We start from the raw sequence: 20,426 nt of genomic DNA, 5'->3' as shown, positions 1-20,426 counted from the left end.
GGAGAAACCTGGGGGCTGCTCCTGTCCAGTTTTATTTAGGTTTGCTGATTTCTTTCTCCTTCTCTTTGCTGGATGGTTCATGCTGTGGCTCACAGGGGCATCAAGGCAGTTTGAGCTGCAAATGAGGCAAAAGCTGGTAACTGAGGCAAGGAAGGATTTTGAGTCTGATTTATTAAAGCTCTGCTTTCTGCTGCTCTGTGATGCTAATCTAGCTCCAAAACTTAAATAGCATGAAGGTGTGTGACACAAAAGCACTCTTTACTTGAAGCTCGCTACCTTCTGCTGTTGGAGTGAAGAAGTCGAAAGCTGGCAGCTCCCCTGGAGACCTCCCGCTGTCCCTACGGCAAACTAGAAATGCCAGCAACCCCTTTTCTCCCCCCCTTAGGCTGAACTGAGGCAAAAAGAGCCTCCTCTCCTCTTCTGCCTGTCACCTGAGAAATGATCTATGTTTATCTTTCTTCTTAAGTGAGTTTTAAACCAATAAAAGAGCTGCAATCTGCTGGTTAACTCTTGTGTGTGCAGAGCCTGGGAGCCTTGGTCCCCCTCTCGCATCCTTCCAGCTCTGGTGCTCATCGGGAGTTCCAGCCCCAGCAGGTTTGTCCTCTTGGCATCCAATTGTCTCTTCCTTTTCCTTTCCTACCTCTCGGTCTGGTTTTCCTTCTTCCATTTGTTCCTCTGCTTGTCTTCCCCCCATGCTCATTTTCCCATAGTCACCTCTTGTCCACTCTGATTTTCCTCACTGTCGTCTTCTTCTTCTTGATTGTTTACTTCTACTTGCTGCCTTTTCTATTTGGGATTCTTGAGCTTTTCATGTTGGACAGCCTCCCTGCTATCCATGGTCGGAATAGCCTATTCCCATGGTGGGTCAGGAAAAATGCAACGCATTCCTCACTTCCCCCGTCCCCTTATCTCGGTTCTGCTCATTGGCTGCCCACCACGAGCTGTTAAAGCAATGCTGGCAGGAGGATGTTGTCTGGTGGTTAGAGGCAGCCAGCCGGCTCGGATTCAGTCTTGCCTGCATCTTGTTTTGCTGTCTGACCCCTGGCATGTTGCTGAATCTCAGCTCCTCGCTTTCCCTCTGCCAAAAAGAGCGTTGCGCAGAGACCTGCCTGCCCAGCAGCCACAAGTACAGGCTGTGCCCACCTGGATGGGAAGGTGTGGAGTGGTTTTCCTGCGATGTCCCAGCACTGGAGCTGTCGGGCATCCCTCTGCACAGGACCGCAGTGCCATGAGGGTGGGAGCTGCGGCCACCGGGCCTGGGAACCATGATGGCACCGTTGGCCTGGCAGAGGCAGCACACACGACTCTGCTGCTGTACTCTGCTCTGTGTTTTGGGTTTGGTTATGAAGCAAAAAGGTTTTTAATGGAATTGTTTTCATGAAAGTTATTTAAAATTTTATAATGCAGTAATATTTCTCCTTTGGGTTTAAGTGGTCTTGTGTGGTATGGAAATTCTCCCTAAATTTCTGTGCTGGGGCATGAAATCTGGGCTGTGGAGGTGCCTGGCACTGCTCAGCCTCCTTCCATAGCTGCTCTCAGCTGATGTGCACAGACAACCTGTCCCCATCGGCAGGCTCCTTGCTTTCTGGAACCCGAGTCCCGTGGTCCCGCGGGGCTGCAGAGCCCGTGGGAGGTGATGAGCTGCTGGCTGATCTGTCTGACTGTTCCTGAGCCAGTGTACTGGAGCGCTGCTACTGCAAATCTCAACGAGAGCCTTGTGCTGTTTCCACTGCAAGTAGTCTACAGTCATATAGGACTTTCCCCAGGACTCTTTGCTTGACAGTGGTCTGTTTGCCAGGGGGAGCCAGCACAAAGTGAATTGTCAGCAACTTTCTGGGAGGTGGGGATGGGTAGCACCCTAAAGAGCTCCTCCGAGTTTCACAGCCCTACTGAGCTGTCTTACTCCTAACTTAATCCACACATCCAAGAGGAGGTTTGGAGCCCCTTCTCTTTCCAGCTGAGGAAGCTTTAGCCTGAGCAAGGGAAATAAGAGGGAAAATCAGGCCCTGAGCCTTTCAGTGGAAGGGGAAGAGTGCCAAAGTCTGAGAGGTGTGTGAGTATCGGGGACCAAAGACATGCTCTGGGCAGGCTGAGATGTGGGCAGCCCCTCTGCGCTGGCTGTGGTGTGGGGCAGCCAGCTTGGTCGAGAGCTCCGCCTCCCCATCCCACCAGTCCCGGCAATCAATATGGGGGAAAAGCAGCCGCCCCCAGCTTGGTTGTGCCGAGTACAGGCCCTGGACAGGCCGGCATGGTGTTGAAACAAAACGCGAGGCTCTTTGTCTCGACTGGGAGCGCTTTAAGCCCTCACTGGGGAACAATGGCCAAGCTATGGGGTCATTTGTTCTGGTATTTCAGCAGCTCCTCATGATTTATGGGATGTTTTGTTCTGCTGCTTGTCTTAGCTTCCCCCTCTCCACCCTCCCCGTCTCCATCCCTTCTCCATTTCAGCTCCTCCTCCCCCCGCTCCCAATTCCCCTAATAGCTGTGGAGCCTCTCTGCCTTATGAAGTCATGGTATCTGTGACTTACTGAATTAGCTGTATGGGAGCTGGACTTCCACACCATGCTGTGGTCTGCCAGGGTGTCCCGGCTGCCTGGGGAGTCAGCCTGCAGCAGGGCCCCTTGCCCAAGGGCTCCAGGCAGCCTGAGCTTCCCCCAGGCATGGCAGATGCACGTTGCCATCAGCATGCTGATAAAAAGTCAGTTTACAGGTGATAAATGTGGTCAGAAGGAGCTGCAGCCCCAGTGAACAAGAATGGCTCTGTCTGCAGAGACCCCCTGTACCAGGGTGGGATGGGCGCCTGGCTGCCTGCTCCTGGTGCAGCCATCCCCGCACCCTCCCAGGACACCTCTCCATGGGTGAGGTGGACACCAGTTAGGGAGCCCCAGAGCTTTTGGTGCTGAACTGTGCATGGGACAGTGTAGTTCAAGAGTTTGGCTTTATCCCCGGCACCCTGGGAATGGCCACAGTCAGAGCCTCTGAGTACGTGGGGGGAGCAGGAGTTCACCCCCCCCAGAGCTGGTTGGACAGATTCACCAGTGACTGCAAGGGACTCACTGATGTGGATGGGGAGGAGCGAGCCCTCAAAATATTTCCCTGAAAGTAGGGTTTGCCTTTAGGAAAGCATTTGAAAGGAATAATTTATTTGTGGAAAATCACCTTTTATCCTCGTTGCAAACAGATAGAGGCTCAAGGGCACTGCTCTTCACAGTGATACCAATGCGCCTGCTGCAGCTGGTCCTTAGCCCAGAGAGGCCTTTGCAATGGCAGAAGAGTTGGGGTCCATGCAGCTCTGCTTCTGCTGCTCCATGCTGCTGGCAGGGAGCTCAGAGCTCCCAGTCCCATGGGTGCAGGTGAGGAAGGAGGAGGACAGTGTGTGGGGAGTTTGGGACCATCCAAATCTCTAGGGTCTGTGTGAGGCTTGTGCCTCCCCTCCTGATGCCACAAGCCTCCATCAGCCCATGTTTCCTCCTCCTCTGGGGAGAGGCAGCCTCAGCTTGTGTTACGATGAGGCTGGAGAGGTTGGGAGAGGACCAAGGGCTGGTTCCTCTCTGTGTGCAGCGTTATGACCTGCTGCCATAGATGCTGACTCCAGCACATCCAGCAGTCCTGTCTACATTTGTTTCTCATGTCACTTCAGCAGGAAAAATTGAGCCCTCTGGGAAAGTGACAGAAGGAAAATGTTCAGAGAAGACGGATTTCCAGGTTCTCCCTGTCTGGGACTGGAGCCCTCAGTCATATCCCTTCCCCACCGAGACCACAGGAAGAAAATATGATTTATTTAAAAGACAAATTTTAAATATTGTGCCAATGTGGTGTTCTGGGCACTTTCCCCTGCTGGTAGCTGATACCTCCAAGCCCTGATAAGATTATTTCTCAGTGCAGCATATCCATTATCCTCCATCCACTTTGATTTCTCTCAAATAGCTCATTTGCCTGATTTGTTTTGGTTTTTTCTCATCATCTCTCTGCCATTTCCCATGGCCTGGATCTGTAAAGCAGGATGGATGCCTTGGTCCCTGCTGAGGAGTGTAGAAGATGCTCTTCATTCTGCAGGATCTCCACCGGTTCTTCTCTGTAGATGTGTCCATGCCCAGAAGGTGCCAGTTGCCTGGGTTTGCACAGCAGGCAAGCCCCATGGTTATGCTGGGGGAAAGGTGCAGAGATGCCACAATCCTTGGTATGAAAAGGAAACCTCATGGATGTCTGAATCTTAGTGTGAGTCAAGCCCTTCCTGATGGGCTCATGGATTTTCCACACCAGGCAGTATTCTCAGTGTCAGTGTGCTGGATTTGGAGGGTCTCAGCTCTCCCAGTCCTCTTAGCCAGCACACAAAAAGTATCTCAATATTTTCTTTTAGTGGGAATATCAGTAATAGTCCTGGTTTCCTACTACTGGTCATGTCTTCACACCTGCTGACTTTGAACCTGGCTTCTCTGTGAGCTGATTTGCACCTGAGGAAGGGCAGTGAAGAGGAGCTGTGTGTCTGGAGCAGCCCCAGCAAGGCAGGGAGTCTGCCCCAGCCCCTGGGCTGCCAGGCTGCACTTCCCCCAGTCCTGGGGACAGCTTTGCCCTGGGAGCAGAAGGGATTGCTGGTCTTGCTGTTGATGCTGTTGAGGACACTGGGGTTGGGAGACACAGAAGCATCAACATTTATAGACAGTCCTGACAGCCGGCACTTTCAAGGTACTGGAATACTTTTAATCCTCCCTTGTCCCTTAAACAGTAGTAGTCCCTGTTGCTTAGGTTTTCTCTGCTCTTAGATAGTTTCCTACTGGCTGAGACACTTCTGCCTGCCAGAGCTTCAGGAACCTCTTGTTTATCTTCCTGGAGAGCGTCTCTTGGTGCCAGGTCAATATTGGACCTACCGTCTTCAATGCTGGCGGGATGGGCAGCATGCAGTGGGGAGGCCAAACTGAAGGTTGGAGTCAGGCCAGGACACTTGGGACACTGAGGACCAAGTCCTCAGGCATGACGGGATCTCTCTCCACCTTTGCTTGAGTCTTTCCTGCTGCCTGCACACTCATTCTTCCCTGCCGCTTTACTTCACACCCATCCCTCCTACCCACCTTTCTTCTGCTGGCTTGCTTGCTTTTCAGAGGAGGTTTATGAGCCCAAGTGAACTCCACATCCACCGAGCCTCATGCCCAGTGGAGGTCAGGGAGAAGCATTTGTGTTCCCCTCTGCTCCTCACTTCCAGATTTCCTCCCGTTCTCCTCAGCGTTGAAACATTCAGCTCTCTACCCCAGTGTGTCATGCAGCAGCTCCCTTCCCAGGGGCGTTCTTCTCCCTGTTCCACTTCGTTGCCTTTATTTGCACTGTTAACATGGAGGGTTGCACAGGATGAAGATCTTCTGCCAAAAATGGGCAATGTGGAGGAGGTTTTTTTCATGTGAGCAGTGCAGATCTGATAAAAGTTCCAGTTTCAGGGCGAGGAAAAGACAGGGTTTATGCTTCACTTTGTCCAATGTGGAATTGGACACTTGGCAGAAGATGCCAGTGTCATCATGAGAAACTGCAAATGGTCTTCACTCTGCCCATGGTGTGGAGGTTCACCTGAGCTCCCTCCATGTCTGTTCAGACAGAGTCTGGTTTCCATCCAAGAAGTGTCCCAACGGGGCCTGTGAGGGCTCACCAGTTAGTAGCTGGAAGGCAAATCTCTCCGGCCTGAAGTCAGGGCAGGCTCCTTAATGATGATCTGCTGTGAAAAGCTGTTGTTTCTGAGCTTTGAAAAATAAACATATGATGTGTGGTAGCATTTGTTAAGCATGACCACCAGAGCAGCTGCTGAGCTGAGCAGAGCTCCAAGAAACATCTCTTCTTGGCATTATCAGGATTGACTCTGGCCCACTGCCCTGAGAGAAGCCATCGTCACCTTTGGTGGGATGCTGTGGCTCGTTGAGTTGATATTCTCCATGCAAATCCTACAGGTTTCCAAGTGCATGGCTGTTGCAGCCTCTGAGATGGCAGGGACTGCAGGTAGGTCTGGCAGTGTGGTTGCTCAGCTCTTCCCGCAGTTTTGTTTCTCCTCTCCACCCCCAGGCTCCACGTTTAAGCACTAAAGTGGTCAGGACCCAAACTGTCTTGTCAGAGTTTCTGAGCTTCACCCATCACAGAGTGGCCTGGGCTGGGGACCAGGGATGAAGCGCTGGCCTGGGGCATATGGCACCAGGCTCCTCCTGGCCTGATGATCTGCCCATCTTTTTGCCTCCATTTCCCACTCTTTAAAAGGAGCACAGCAGTGCTGACTTCCTTTATCAGGTACTTTGAGATCTACTGATGAAGAAGCTAGCTGTTGCATCAGGACACTTGGTAACAGGGGTCTTCTGATGGCAAACCTGTTCCCCTAGCCCCAGGGACAAGATGTGGGCTAGCTCCAAGCTTGGAGCTGGCAGGTTGAGCTTTACTGTTAGGTTTTGTAAGTTTGGGATCACGACCTGTTAGCTTATGTTGCCACTTCAGTAAAGAGCACCAAGGTCCAGGTTTCTGTGCTGTATGCGGGTCCTGGGTGGCTGGAACTTTCTCTGCCCCGAGTCCAGATACTAAAAAAAGAGAGCCCTATTTTTCCCCCAAGTGGTGTTCTCATTCATCAGCGTCTTCACTGGGAAAGAGGATTAAGTTATTCTGGTCAGAGGCAGCGGCAGGAGCAGGCGGGCAGACAAATCTTTCCGGGGATATCCAGGCAGGTATAATCTTAAATTCTTTTGGGTTTAAATGTTGCTATGTGCTGGGCTCTGGAGTCAGAAGGTGCTCGCTCCTGCTGTGTGATGGAGCCTTCAGCCTTTCTGCAGGCCTGGCCTACGTCAGAAGACACAAGCCTTGAAGGAGAGGCTCACTGGGGGGTCAGTCCCTGCTACCTTGTGCCAGAGAACAGCCTTGAGGGCAGAGACGGCCCAGTGAGGCTTGGCTGGGTTTCTGGTGCTGGGAGGGACTGCTCTGCCTCTGGACCTTGTCAGAAGGTGAAATTGGGTGAAGGCATGCATTTCCTGGTGAGCAAACAGGTCATCTGAGGTCTACCATGTGCCGAGGCGCTACCAAGGCGCCTTGTCACTGCCCCATGCCCCTTGTGGGCAGCCAGCCCACCTCCCGCTCCATCCTCCCTGCTGCGGGCCGGGCTGCCAAGTGCTGCTGCCCTTCAGGGGCAGCTCGGAGCCAAGTCCTGCCATGTCCTGTGCCAGGCGGGTGCTTGCGGTTGGGAGAGCTGTGTCAGGTTTCCCTGTGCACTGAAATCCCATGAAGCAGTGGGCCAAATCCTGTGAAGCAAGGAGGCTGCTTCTGGACACAGATAAGCCAGCGCGACATGTAGCTAATGCTCCCACTTGCCCTGTCTACACCCAGTGTCTTGCTGGCTGTCCAAGGGGGTGTCTGAGGGAACTTCAGCTGTGAGCGTGTTCTTGGAGCTCCTTGAGCGAGGAGGTGGATAAGCCAGTGGAGCGCTTGCCTGTTTTCTGTGCAAGTGGAAGGCTGATGCTGCCAAGAGGTCCCATCCTCCCAGTGTTCTCCTGGCCCCACTCTGCCCCAGTCATGAGCTCTGGAAGACTCGTGGCCAGCAGAAAAGCAGTTTTCCTCATGGAGCAGAGCTCCTCTTGGGTGAACTTCACATGAACTCATGAAGTTTCTTTGGCCGTTTTCTCTCCTGATGATGCAGACAGGTCAGGAACAGGATGCTGTATTACACGGGAACCCAAGGCTGCCTTCCTCGTGTGCCATCATCCTCCTGCTGTGCCATGGAGGAGCTATCTGCTGCCTTAGCAGCTGTTCTTCACCCTAGGAGAAATGCCAGCAGATGATAGAGCTGTCCCTGAGCTACACTGGGACCATGCTGCCGTAGCAGTGGCTCTCCTGGTCTTAGGAGGGGTGGTAGGCACCTATTGCAGCACCAGGGCATTAGTGACCTGCTCAGGGTCACCCAGGTGGTTGTGACAGAGATGAGAGTTAAATCTCCCCACCTTGTCCTGCTCCCACTCTTTAGCTGGAGATCACACTTGCTAGCTTCCACGTCTGTGTTCATACCACACCATTTGGTCCGTCACCAGAAAAATTAGGGGTAGCAGAGGAAGAGAAACCATCTGGGCTGAGGTGTTGTTGGCACAGTAAATCTGAAGGTGTGATTGTAGCCTGAGCCAGCCTGTGTTAACATGGGGGACAAGGTGTGGCATCCCAGGCCAGCATGTGCCAAGGCACAGTGGGTACCTAGAGGGACTTCCTAGGTCTGTGAACATCTTTGCCCGGAGGAAGCTGTCTTGCAGCACGCAGACAGGAGAAGCAGGGCAAGGAGCAAGGTGAGATGAGCAGGGTGTCTCAGGAGCATGACACCCTGCTCCACCCATCCTCTTGCTGTTCGAGGCGTGGTGAGGGGGAGGAAGGACACAGCAGCACCCACCATGTGTTGGGGCCACCAGCTCTGTGAGATGTTTCCCAACCTCTTGGTGATGGAGGAGCCCAACCCATTTACGGCTGGCTCAAAGTTTCTGCTCAGTGTAACCATGTGAACAGGGATCTCCCAGGCGCTTTGAGAGATCTCTGAGGTCCTGGGGTTGGACTGGTCTCACCCTGTGCTGCCACCTCCCATCTCCAGGGCCACCTGCACCCCTTGGCCCCTGCCACCCTTGCGCTTCTATGCTGCAGCGAAGTTATCCTCGTGTTCTGCCATGAAGGGGCGAGGAGCAACAAGGGCACCTCTCACCCAACACACTGATTGTAGACGGAGCCAGCAGATGCCTGTTGTTAAGACTGTATAACACTTTCCAGCGGAAGTTTGTTTGCTTATACCTTTGCCAGACTTTAACTGTTTGAATTTTTCCATGCTCACTCTGCTTCAGGCTGAACTTTCTCCCTTTTTTTTTTTTTTTTTTTTTAAGTTTCAGCAGAAGGTTGAGGAAAAATGGTAGCTTTGCCAATTTTTTTTTTTTTTTTTTCCTCCTGTCTCTTTGTTTGAGGACTTCTGGTGCCTCCATGCTTTGGAAAAGAGACTTGAAATCTGGCAGGGTTGGTGCATTCCTGGTGGAAAGCAACACAGATTTGGTCAAATTGTTAGCCTCTGGAAGGCATGGTTGCACATGCTTGGAAGAGCTTTTCAGAGACTAGCTGCTAAAAGCCCCATCTGCAGAGACTCTTACCCCTGTGCCCGCTGCTCTCCAGCTGCACCGAGCACCTCCCATTCCCATCTCTAGAGGAATGCCCTTGCCCACACGAGTCCAGGTCAGGAGTGGTGACCACAAGGAGCCCAAGCAGCTGTTTGGTGCTTCTTATCAGCAAGTCTCAAAGCACTTCACAGAAGATGACTGGAGATGATTATCTCCATTTCCCATGTGTGGAAACTGAGGCACTGGCTGTGGGCATCACCTGTCTCTTGCCCTCAGTGGTAGAGCTAAGAACAGAGTTCACGTCAACTTGGGCAGTGGCTTGTCTCTAGGCCAGGAGAAGCTGAGGCAACACTCAGAGGAGAGAGTGTTTTCCAGTGCTCCCATGTTGTGCAAGATCTTGGGAAGGGGCATTTGTATGCCTGCTTCTCCCATGCGTGTGTTTCCATGGATGGGTGAATGTGTCCTGATGGTCAGAGGTTTGACCTGGGGTTTACTATAGTTTTTAATGTTGCTTTTTCATATGACGGTGCAAATCTTTTCTACTTGCTGTCCTGAGGGCTCTGACAATTCCTCCACAGGCTCTATTATCCTCAGCTTGAGCTTCTCTACCTGATGATATCTCAGAGCTCTCTGCAGCTAGAGTGAGAATAAAGTGAGACATGAGGTGGGAAAGTTCAGGTCTGATGGAGGCAGCAGGCAAACCTCAGCTGGAAGAAGGCCTGCCTGGTAGTGAGGTCTCCCCAGTTAGTGCCATTACAAGAGCACTTGAGCACTTGTGGGGCGTTTTCTAGCAAAATGGAAAAAAAAAAAAAGTTGGCTTCTCCTCTTGGACTGCAGCCTTTGGACCCAGACTCTACTGGAGATGCATAGAGGGAAGGTTGGCTCTGGCATACTTGAGTGCTTTTGTAGTTGGGTGGCAGCGAACCATCTCCTCTGGCATTGTGCTGGGTGGTGCTGGCATGAGACCGGCACCAGGGCTCTGTGGTGGTGTTGGTCCCTCCTGTCAGGGAAGACCCCAGTGGGTGCTGGGCAGGGAGCTGGTCATGGAGTGAGCTTGGAACAAATCCTGGCATTAAGCTGTGCCCAACAGGGAGCCAGCCTGGGACATGCCACCGGCAGTCCAAGGAGATCCCCAGTGCAGTGGTGGCTGTTCTTGGTAGCAGTGCCAGGGACATCCTGTGGGTAGTGGCCAGCATGCCCAGCACTCCCGGCTGGGTCCTGCTGGTTGCCTTCCAGCGTGAAAGGGGTTTTCTGACTCCAATAACATTTACCAGCTGGGCAGCAGCTCTGGAGCCGGGTGTGTGTGTTTGTCTGTTCTTCCATTGTGTCTTGGCCGTTGTCTCCTCCTCCCTGCCGAGATCAATGTCTGTGGCCTGCCTTTTATAACCCCTTTGGGTGCAGCTCTGGAAGTCTTCAGCCAGCGATGCTGGTTTCCATCGTGCAGCTTTGGCATGCTTGAGCAGCTTGGTCCCTATCTAGCTGGATGGCTTGGGTAGGACAGTGATCTGGAAGAGGGTTTCCACCAGAAGGGATATCCCAGTGAGGGGCTGGGGAGGTCTCCTGGAGGATTGTGAAGCACAGGTAGGATGTAGTTGACAGAGAATGGACACCACCACAGGTATGAGGGAACGAGCTCAAATGACCTCCAGAAGTCCTTCTTGGGCCAACTTTCTACAATTTCATGGTTTTGGAGAAGAGGTGGTTTCTCAAGAAAGCCAGCTCTCACTAGCATATTCTTCCTGGTGGCACCAGGTGGCGCAGGAGGGTAAAGGATTTGCTTGTCATCGCCGCAAGTCTGGGTTCAAATTGATTGCCTCTCACTGCTGTGATGAGTCTGTAGGTCTCAGCCCCCATGGCATGTGGCTGTGCCCCCATGCCAGGGTGAGCTGCAGCCTCAGGGCCAGGCAGCGGGGATGCAGCTCCTGGGAACCCTGTTTCCAGCAGGGTGGGGAGCTGAGCCAGTGCTTGAACCATAGCAGCAGGACTGGGTGTGTGAGTACTGCAGAGCCCCACCATCCCAGGAGTGAGGCACAACAGCATGGAGGAGCCAGTCTTACCGGGGAGAACCCCAGTGGGTCTCAGCAGGGGTGAGAGGGAGGCAGTGTGGTCTGCTACTCTGGTGCAAGGCCATGCTGAAATACAGCGCATCCCTCCCGCATACACTCAAGCCGTCATGGGGGAAGACAAGTTAGTGCTTCCTCCTGGCTCCTGGGGAGTCCCAGGCATTTTGCTGGGGTGTGGATACATAGCAGCAGCCCTCAGAGGAGTTGGGACACTGCCATCCTGGCCCCTAAGGCCCTTTCTCCCATCAGGACAGCACTCAGATGCAGCCACTGCACAGGCTGGGGTTGACACAGCAGCTTCGCCCTCAGCCAGCCTCACTCACTTCCAAGAAGTGGGGTGTCAGGCCCAAGCAAGGGGACAGGACCAAGCTTAGATGGACATGGTCTTACATCCCTTCTCCCAGCATGGCAGATGGGCCCTGGCCACATGGCTGAGCATCCCCACGCTGATAATTGTCCTTATGCTCCAGCTGGGTCCAAGCTGGGGCCCTGCAACCCCACAGAGATCTTTTTCTCCCTCCTTTTGCCTTCAGTGATCTTTGAGACCAGGCGTCGTATGACTCAGCTTCTGCATTTGATACCCCCGAGAAGAGTTTGCACACATGCATCTGTGGCACAGAGCGGTGCTTGTTCCTGGCAGGCCAAGCCGGGATAGGATTTCTTCCTGAAAGAGAGGCAGCGAGTCTCTGCTGCTCATCCACTTTTAATATGCGGAAGTCTGATTTAGCTGGAGTGGTGCCAGCAGGTCGGAGGTGTCTTCCAGAGCACTGTTGACCTGTTCCAGCATCTGGGCTTGTAAGATCCTGGAAGGACAGGAGGAAGTGCCACTGCAGTGCCGAGCAGGTGCTCAGCTGGTCCCTCTGTACTTTGGAAGTCTGTCTGTCCTCCCGTCCCTACCTGCAAAGATCCAGCTGGTTGTGGGTGCCAGAAGCATCAGGCACATTTTGGGTGCTAGGGCTGAACTGCTAGTTCTGGCAGTAGGCACAGGGCATGGTCAGCAGAAGTTGACACCGACGTAGATCCTGTGAAGGGCAGTTTGGGTGCTGACCTTTAGGTCCTGTCCATTTCTGCTGCGTGGTCCCTGTGAGCAGCTCAGGTCTGGAGGCAGCTCCCGACTCAAGCAAGGAGCACCCAGCCAGCCCCCGAGTGGCCTGGGCAGGGGTGCTGAGCTCCTTCTCGTGGTGCTGGGTGAGCACAAGGTCACAGACCCTGCAGGGCAGAGGTTTGCAGGGGGCAGCATCTTGTAGGGGGCAGGGATGTGCAGGGTGCAGGGCGTTGCAGGACGCTGGGGTCTGCAGGGCACAGGGGCTTGCAGAAGGCAGCGGTTTGCAGGGCACAGGGGTTTGGAGAGGACAGGGCTTTGCAGGGGGCACAGAGGTTTGCAGGGTGGCTGCAAGCCCCAACTGAGCCAGGCCTCAGGGCTGCGTGCTTGGCTCTTGGCACCAGAGGACTGGCTCCGTCTGCCTCCTGCCTGGCAGGGGCAGGGTTTTCCGATGGTCACAGGGCTGTGGTCACACCCGGTGCTGCCTGTTGCTGTGGTGGGTACCTGGCACCAGGGCGGCTGTGCAGGGCTTCCCCATCAGCTTTGGTCACGGCTCGGGACAGCCCATCCTGCTCGGTCCTGTCTCCATCAGGTTCCAGTTAAAACCAAATGCGTTCTCCAGCCTAAGCTGCGCTGCCGTTTAAGCCCTTCCAAAAATGAAACAAATACCCACGGACTGCAATTCGAATTGCAGCTCAATTAGGGCTTGTTCCCAATGCGATCATAAAACCTCCAGTACGAAAACAAACAACCCAACCAAACCACATCCAAGCCTGACAGCATCCTCTGGAATGCCTTTAAAATAACAAGGGGGGCAGAGGAAGATGAAAGCGGTGTGGCCGGTGGGAAGAGGGCTCTTCGGCCCCGAGGGGCAGCCTGGAGGTGGGCTGCGCAGGTGTGGGGCAGGGCGCTTTGGGACGGAGGCCCATGCAGAAATGATGGGTACGATGGAGATGGGGTGGGATGGAGACCAGTGTGGAAGTGACGGGTACAGTGGCGATGGGTCAGCTTGGGGTCAGTGGAGTAAAGGGTTACACTGTGTCCCCAGCAGGATTTAGTGGGGTGAGGAGGAGGAGGTTGCATAGGTGTTTTGGAGCATGGTGGTTGTGCTGATCTGCTTCTATGGCAGGACGGGGGGGCACGGGGCCGGAGCAGGACCACAGCGGCTGGAATGCATGTCCCATGTAACCCTGGCTTGCACCGAGTCCAGCCAGTCTGGTGCCGCGGTTCGGGTTTCACAGCGGACATTAAACCAGGCCATATTTAGCGTGCGCTTTGCTGGCCTGTCAGGGAGGGGAAGCCACAGCACAACTAATAAAAAAAGCCAAACAAAAACAATGTAATTAAAGAGACTCAGCACTGTGTGTTCCCATAGCAAGAACATTTACCCAAGACTTCCTTGCTCAGATACTTAATGTCAAGCAGCAATTAAAGGCTGGCATTGTGGGGAGCCCAGTGAGGAGGGTTTACCCTGACTGGGAGGTGGGAGCCCAGGGCTGAGCAGAGCTCCCGCCAGCAGATCTGGCATCCCCAAGTGCCCAAGCTGGTGGGGAGGGACTGGGGGCTTTTGGCATTGGGAGGTGCCCCAGGGACAAGTGGTGCTGGTGACAGGGGGACGATGCACCCCAAGCAGTGGCTCCTGAACCCCTCCAGGCAGGGACACCCTCGGTCTGTACTGCACATACACACTTAGCTTGATCCCCATGGAAATTCGGTATTACAAAAGCAGCAAAGCGTTTTTTCTACTGGGGTAAATCCTCATGAAGGCAGAGAAGCCAGCAGAGCTGGACTGGGGTGCAGAACTGAGGGCCTTACATGGATGTTGCTTCTTCCCTCCAGCATCTCCTTCCAGACCCTGGTTTGCAGACAGAGCCTGTGTAAACCTCACGAGACTTTATGTTTCCCCTCCCTCAAGGGATGGCTTGGGGTGCCAGGAGCCAGGCTGTGCCAGGCTGAGCAGCTCAGGGCTGGTGCTCATGGGCTGGTGGTACTGTCAGCATCATCTGCCTTGGCTAGAGAGGCATCCACTGCACACCGTTCCTTAGCACAGTCCCCGAGGAGAAGTGCCCCAGTGTCTTGACAATGCTGAGTGAAGTGTGTGTGCAGGCAGGACAGGGGCTGCCCAGGGGGGATGTGCATGTGTGGGCTCGACCAGGACAGTGCCACTTTGTGACTGCAGCATGTGTGTGACAGCAGTCCCCGCTGTGAGGGCAGACTGTCACAGTGGACCGAGGAACTGAGTCTGATTTTGGTCATATTTTAATGTGGATTGAGCCACAGGCTCCTTCTGGGCTCACTTGAAAACAGTGATCAGGATGCTGAATTGAAAAAAAAATAAATGAAAGAAGCATCATCATCATCATCATGCTGCAGCAGATTTTGCTCAAGCGCCTCTGCTCCCTTCCTCCCCCAAACATACTGAAAAAAATTGGGGTGTTTTATGGGAGGCCTCCACAGACTGTCAGCAAGTGATCTACTTGGTTGGCTCCAGACCTCTCTTGGAGTCCTGAAGTCTTCGTCTCTCCCAGATTCAGAGCCTGTGATTTAGAAGGGAGGTGTGGTGGGAGCGAGCTGTGTGGGCAGGCTCTTCCCTGCTGTACTGCACCAGGGGACGTGGCTGTGCCTTGGGCAGACACTGCCGGTTTACCAACCAGCCCCACGATGTGGCACATCGCGTGTCCATCCTGCGTGCTTCCCTGCTGCCATGGCCCCTCTGGCAGCCGAGCGAGGGCTGGTCCCCGAGGGTCCTCGCCGCACACTGCAGCTGCTGCGCTCCCAGGGTGTGTTCCCCTAGGGATGCAAAAGCCTTCTGATACAGAAAACAGCCTGGACAGTGAGATGTGTGACACTGACTCCCTCTTGCTCCCACAAGAGAACCCTCCACTCCTTCCCCTGCAGAGGTGCAGAGCTCTGGATGCTGTAGATCTCACCCAGGATGTGCTCTTCTCCTTCAGCTTATTCAGGTACTGAGCTGCTGTGTGTCAGCTTTCAAAGCCAATCCCATGCCATGATGCGGTGGGCTGTGTGGCCGTGGGGTCCGCTCTCTGCTACCTTGGGTGGTGAGCTCTTCAAGAAGCGCCTACATGCATGGCGGTGTGCCTGATATGGAGACAGCAATGGCAATGTGCAGCCATACCAGCATTGCCAAACCAGTGTCTGATGCTCAGGAGGCTCTGCAGCAACCTGGGTGCTGTGCAGCATCTCCTGGCCTTGCACCACGTTGAGCTCCTCCAAGCACTGGGCTAATAGCATTGGGCTTCTGGAGCTCAAACAAAAATGTACTGGCAGGAGCAGGATCTATATAAGTTAGTTGTTATTGCTAAACAAAAGAGACACGCTTGTTTCAGCTCCACTCAAAACAAAACCCAGCAGGTTTGCCAAGTGGGGAAAAAAGAGAAAATCTGTAGGAAACAAACAAAGCCCTGGATCTGGTTTGGTGCCTTTCCCTGGACCCAGGTTTCAATAAGCAAGTGCATTTTCCAGGCACGCAGATGTTTCTGCAGAGCAGAAGCGTTTAGCTCCATCTTTGCACGGCCAGGTCGCCACACAGTATTTAAATACCTTTGAGGTCATACACCTCGGGGTGGGTAACTGGTATGCAGGCTGCTCCCGTGAGTCCTGCTGCTTTGCAGGGATACGAAGCATGGCATTTTGTCTTAGCTTTGAGTGTGCCTTTTGGTGGGTTACGAAATCCCACTCTTTTGGAAGGGCTCCCCTACTTTTGCTCCATTTTGGATCCAGCCTTGATTTCCCCAGTCCTGAAAAATTGTTTATACTCAGGCAGAAAGAATGGAAAATGTGCATGCAGGAGCAGCTCCTCTTTATGCGCTTCTGGTTCATGTCCCCATGAGCCGAGAGGAACTCCTTTGCATTTTAGGAGCTCGAGTGGACTCTGCTGTGGAGTGTTTGGTGCCTGAGTGTTTGTAGCTATAGTGTGGGATTTCCTGCACGTGCCAAGGATGAGCATGGCCAAGTGTGCTCAAATGAGAAAAGACCCCTCACGCTCAGATTTCTTTGGAAACAGCCTGTATGTTGATCTTGCCAGCTGATCTCTTGATGCAAGCTCCCAGTTTGGCGTGACGATGGCTGGGTTGGGTTGGCTCTCCCTGATAACTGTTTTTTAGGCTTCTCCTGTCTCTTGCCTGTTCATTTTTTGGATATCACTATGGACTGAATTGGATCACAGTTCAGGAAAGCATCCTTAGCAGCTTGTGCTAACATACCACTGACATCCACAGCACCATCAGGCTACAACAAGCTTTGCAAGGACCCAGTCCTTCTCCCCACCCCAGGCTTCGACCTTTCAGAGCACTGACACCTTTCATTCTCCATCCTTCGGGTTCTCTTTTTCTCGTGCACAGAGCCCCGTGCCTTCCCTCTCTGCTCCATGAGGCTGCAGACGGTGAGGAGCAGCTTCCCGAAGTGACAGCAACCCACATCGACCCCGAGGACAGGAGCGAGGAGCTGAGCTCATGTCTGCCGCTGTGCCTGGTGTCTGCCCTCTTGCCGCCAGCGCGGGCAGCACCCCTGAGCTAATACTTTTCACAACTGGCATGGGGGGTGACAGGGACCAGGCAGCCTTGGTTTTTGGCTGGAAGGCCATTGCCACCAGTGACAGCATTGCTTGCACATGAGCCTTGTCACAGCCCGGGCTTCCACTGGTGGGAGGTGGCATGGAATGGCCACTGTGGTCCCCAACAGCCGTGTCAGGTGAGCTCTGGGCAGGATGGTCATTGCCTGCTTGTCCACATACCTCCAGCCTCTGTCCCTGAGATGGAAGTGCATGGCGGCAGGGAGGATGAAATTACCCTGGGGTTTGCATGTCTGGTGGTGCCATCCCTGTGGGTGCCTGGGGAAGGGTCCTGCTGGGCTCACGGTGGGCAAGGCTTCTTCCAGCCAGCCCGGGGTCTGGGCTCTGCCAGCAGGAGGGAGCAGCCCTGTCTGACATGGACTGGTTCTCTGCTGGAGGCTCAGAGAGGCTACGCCCTTAAACAAAACGCACTTAAAATCATATAATTACAATAATTATTAACACTCTTTACTAGGCCAAGATGTGCGGTGTTGGAAACATTAAAGCCTAGAATATGCAGAAACCACAATGTTATAAACTTACCCAATGGATTTTCTCGTGTTCATTGTAGAAGGAAGGATAAAATGAAGTTGTCTTGTGCACATCCACCCTCATGTGCTTTTAAAAAAAAAAAAAATCCTGATTACATTGGTTTCATGAGATGAGTCTGGCCAGCCCTAATGCATCCTTTCACAGAACCTCAGCCTTTCCATGGAGAGGGTGATGGAGTTTACTGGTATGTGGATTTATGACACTGATGTCCACACCACCTCCCTGATGGTCACAAACACATCACATGGCCAAAAAACTGAACTGCTAGGGCAAGCCAAGTACCCATCCCCTGCTGTGGTGTTTGCAGTAGGTAGGTAGCAACAAAAACTGATTGTGGTTGAGATAAATCTAGTTCGGATGCACTGAAGTCATAAAGGCAGAGGAGATGGGACCTCCTCCCTGCAGGATGGGGCTTTACCATCAGGAAGAGCTGGTGTTGGCTGGTCATACCTCGAGGGCATGACATCTGTGGGTGTTGTTTTCAGCTATCAGTTGCTCCACTGCAAAGTTTAGCTCTAGATAAATCAAGACTATTTCACTGAGTCCAGATGACTCATAACCACAGGGCAGGAAACTCTTATCTTTGGGGCAGCCGGTTTAATATAGATAGATGTTCACTCACTCCTGAGCTCTGAATAATTTCCATCTCTTCTCATTAAAAGCAAGTCAGATGAGGGAAAATAGGGAGAAATTTCTTTGTGTCATCTCTGTTTCTACCATCTCTGAGAGAACTTCCTCCAAATTGTGCAGTCTGCCTGTACTGGGTCATTTGCCATATATTTTGATTGGCAGAAAATGTGCTTTTGCTCCAAAGCACCACTCCTTTCTAGAACCTTGTTTCTGCAGGCATGGATGGAGCGGGGATCTCTTACAACAGGATCTACTCCAGCTTCCAGAGAGGTACTTCTGGGGTCTTCCTTCCCTTCTTGATGTGGGAGAGCTTTGCTGCCTCCTTGGTTGAAGGGGAACCACAGTGGAATTAGGCATCTCGCTGACAAGCCTGCTAGAGGAGCCATCTTCACCTCCAAGCAGCAGCTGGAGGTGAAGAGCGGAGGACTGGGGCAGCAGAGAGGTCTTAAAAGAGAAAGGGCAAGGTTTTGCTGGAGGGTCTCTTAAGTTGGTTATTTCTCTTTCCTAAGTGTGTAGTATAGCACTTCGCTTCTCGGGCTTGGTCTGTGGGTCAGGACCTGCCTTCCTGGTTGCCAGAGTGCCCTGCCTGCACAGGCATGGATGGCTTTTCTCTCTTAATTTCTGTCCACCAGTGACAGCAGAGCTGTGTGATGCTTTTCTGCTCCTTTGATATCTGGGATCTTGTACTTGCCATCTGTAGAGGCTTGTATGTGCTGTGTGTGGAGCCCTTGGCATCAGAAGCCTTCCGTAGTGGCTGTGCCAGGAGCTGCTCCGTGTCCATGATGAAACACAGTGTGCTTGGGCTGCCACAGCTGTAAGCTGAGGACTCTGTGTCCAGAGCTGGGTAGGTCCCGGTGAGCCCTGTGTTGAGCAGGTCTCTCCCCCCATGATGATGCCCTCCTGGTGGAGACCTGCTCTCCCTCCTCCCCACCAGAACCAGCAGGACCCTGCTGCACAGATCTCACCAACCTCCACAAGGCTGCCTAGGAGTGTCTCACCACCTGAAGCTCACGTGGCTGCTGTTCACTGTCTGTTCAGTCCATAAAGCCCAACGTTCAGATAACACCCATCCCTGGAGAAATCCAGGGCAGAAACTTGACACTGCAGCTTGGGCCACGCTCGAGACCTCTAAATCTGTAGGCTGAAGCCAGTGAGATGAGTGACTGGCAGGAGCCAGCCTCCCCATTATTTTCTGCTTTTAAATATCACAGTAATAAAAGATAAAACCATTAAAGGCCTTCTGCAGCCCACTGCACCTAATCTGAAATCAGGACGATGAAGAGCACATAGCAAGGTTGTTATTAATATCCTGCCTCCTGATGATGGCTTTATAAACATCATCATCCCAGGCACAGCCTCGCAGTAGATTTTGGCATGACCTTCTAGACAACTGTCATGCTTTTTATCACGCTTACCCCTTGCTTGATATTTAACCAATAAAACGATATGGAGAAGACCTTACCCCTAAATATCTGACCTTATACACAGGGGTATGAGGTCAAAACTGAGAGAAACTGTTAAGCATAGCTGTACTAAATGCTCTTTAGACCTGTTGCTCCTGTCTGGGAACTGTGCCACGGGCTACGGCAAGGAGGGGATCAGATGTTTGACGCCAGTGAAAACCCTCAGTGCTGTAAGGGATGACTCATGGGCAAAAGCCCATGCAGCAGCAAGGCCACGCTTGCGCTGAAACCGGGGACTTTGCCCTGTGGGGATGAAGTTTTAGGTGGGACATGAGGGTCACAGCTGCAGGGAGAGGGGCAGCTCCCCCTCTGTGAATCCAAGACAAAATGTCAGTTTCGTAGTGACTTGTACATATTTGTTATGGTTATTTAAAGTATAAATCAAAATCAGAGTAGAGAAGATTTTGTGGGTTAATCAGTGTGGATGGAGAAGGTGAGGAGCAGCTATGGAGCCTGGGTCTGCTGGTGAGCAGGCGACTGGGGGTCACTGATCCCCATCAGAGCCTGGCATTGTCCTTAGAAGTAGCCTTTTGTCCATTGCCTGCTCTCACTTTGCTTTCAGAGGGTGCCTTTTGCTGGAGTTAAGACTCAGAGGAAAGTCACGTACCAGAGGGCTGAGAACAGTGATAAGTGCAGGAGACAGGTTCCTGCTGGAAGGATGGATGTGGAGAGGGTGCACGAGGTCATCCCAAGCCAACTTCATGGTGGGCAGTACTCACCCAGCTCGGGGCTGGGGGGCTGTCCATCCCTGTGGCCCCCACTGCCAAGGAGATCTGGGCAGCCCTGGATGGGGCAGCCCATTTCTGTAGGAGTCAGATGGTGGCAACTGGGAGTAAGGAGAGGCTTCCCTGGTATAATGGATGGGGACCAGTTGCAGAGCTGAGCAGTTGAGCGTGAGGTTACTTGGGGCATCCAGGCTTAAGGGCAGTGTGGCACCAGATTGACCCTTGTGTTTGGAAGGAAATGTCTCATCTTCAGGGTTTGTAGGAGCCCCTGGCGACCCAGCAGGGCCATCAGCCC

General features: G+C 53.1%; 1 protein-coding gene across 1 annotated transcript in view; it reads left to right on the top strand.

Annotated features, from left to right (window-relative positions):
* Positions 1-20,426, top strand: part of LOC141966736 (ankyrin repeat and fibronectin type-III domain-containing protein 1-like) — a 260,415-nt gene that overhangs the window by 223,423 nt on the left and 16,566 nt on the right. The gene's annotated exons all lie outside the window — the stretch shown is intronic.

Source organism: Athene noctua, chromosome 15 (assembly GCF_965140245.1).
Source record: "Athene noctua chromosome 15, bAthNoc1.hap1.1, whole genome shotgun sequence".
Lineage (NCBI taxonomy): Eukaryota > Metazoa > Chordata > Aves > Strigiformes > Strigidae > Athene > Athene noctua.
The sequence above is the reverse complement of the archived record's forward strand: the minus strand, read 5'-3'. Positions and strand labels throughout refer to the sequence as shown.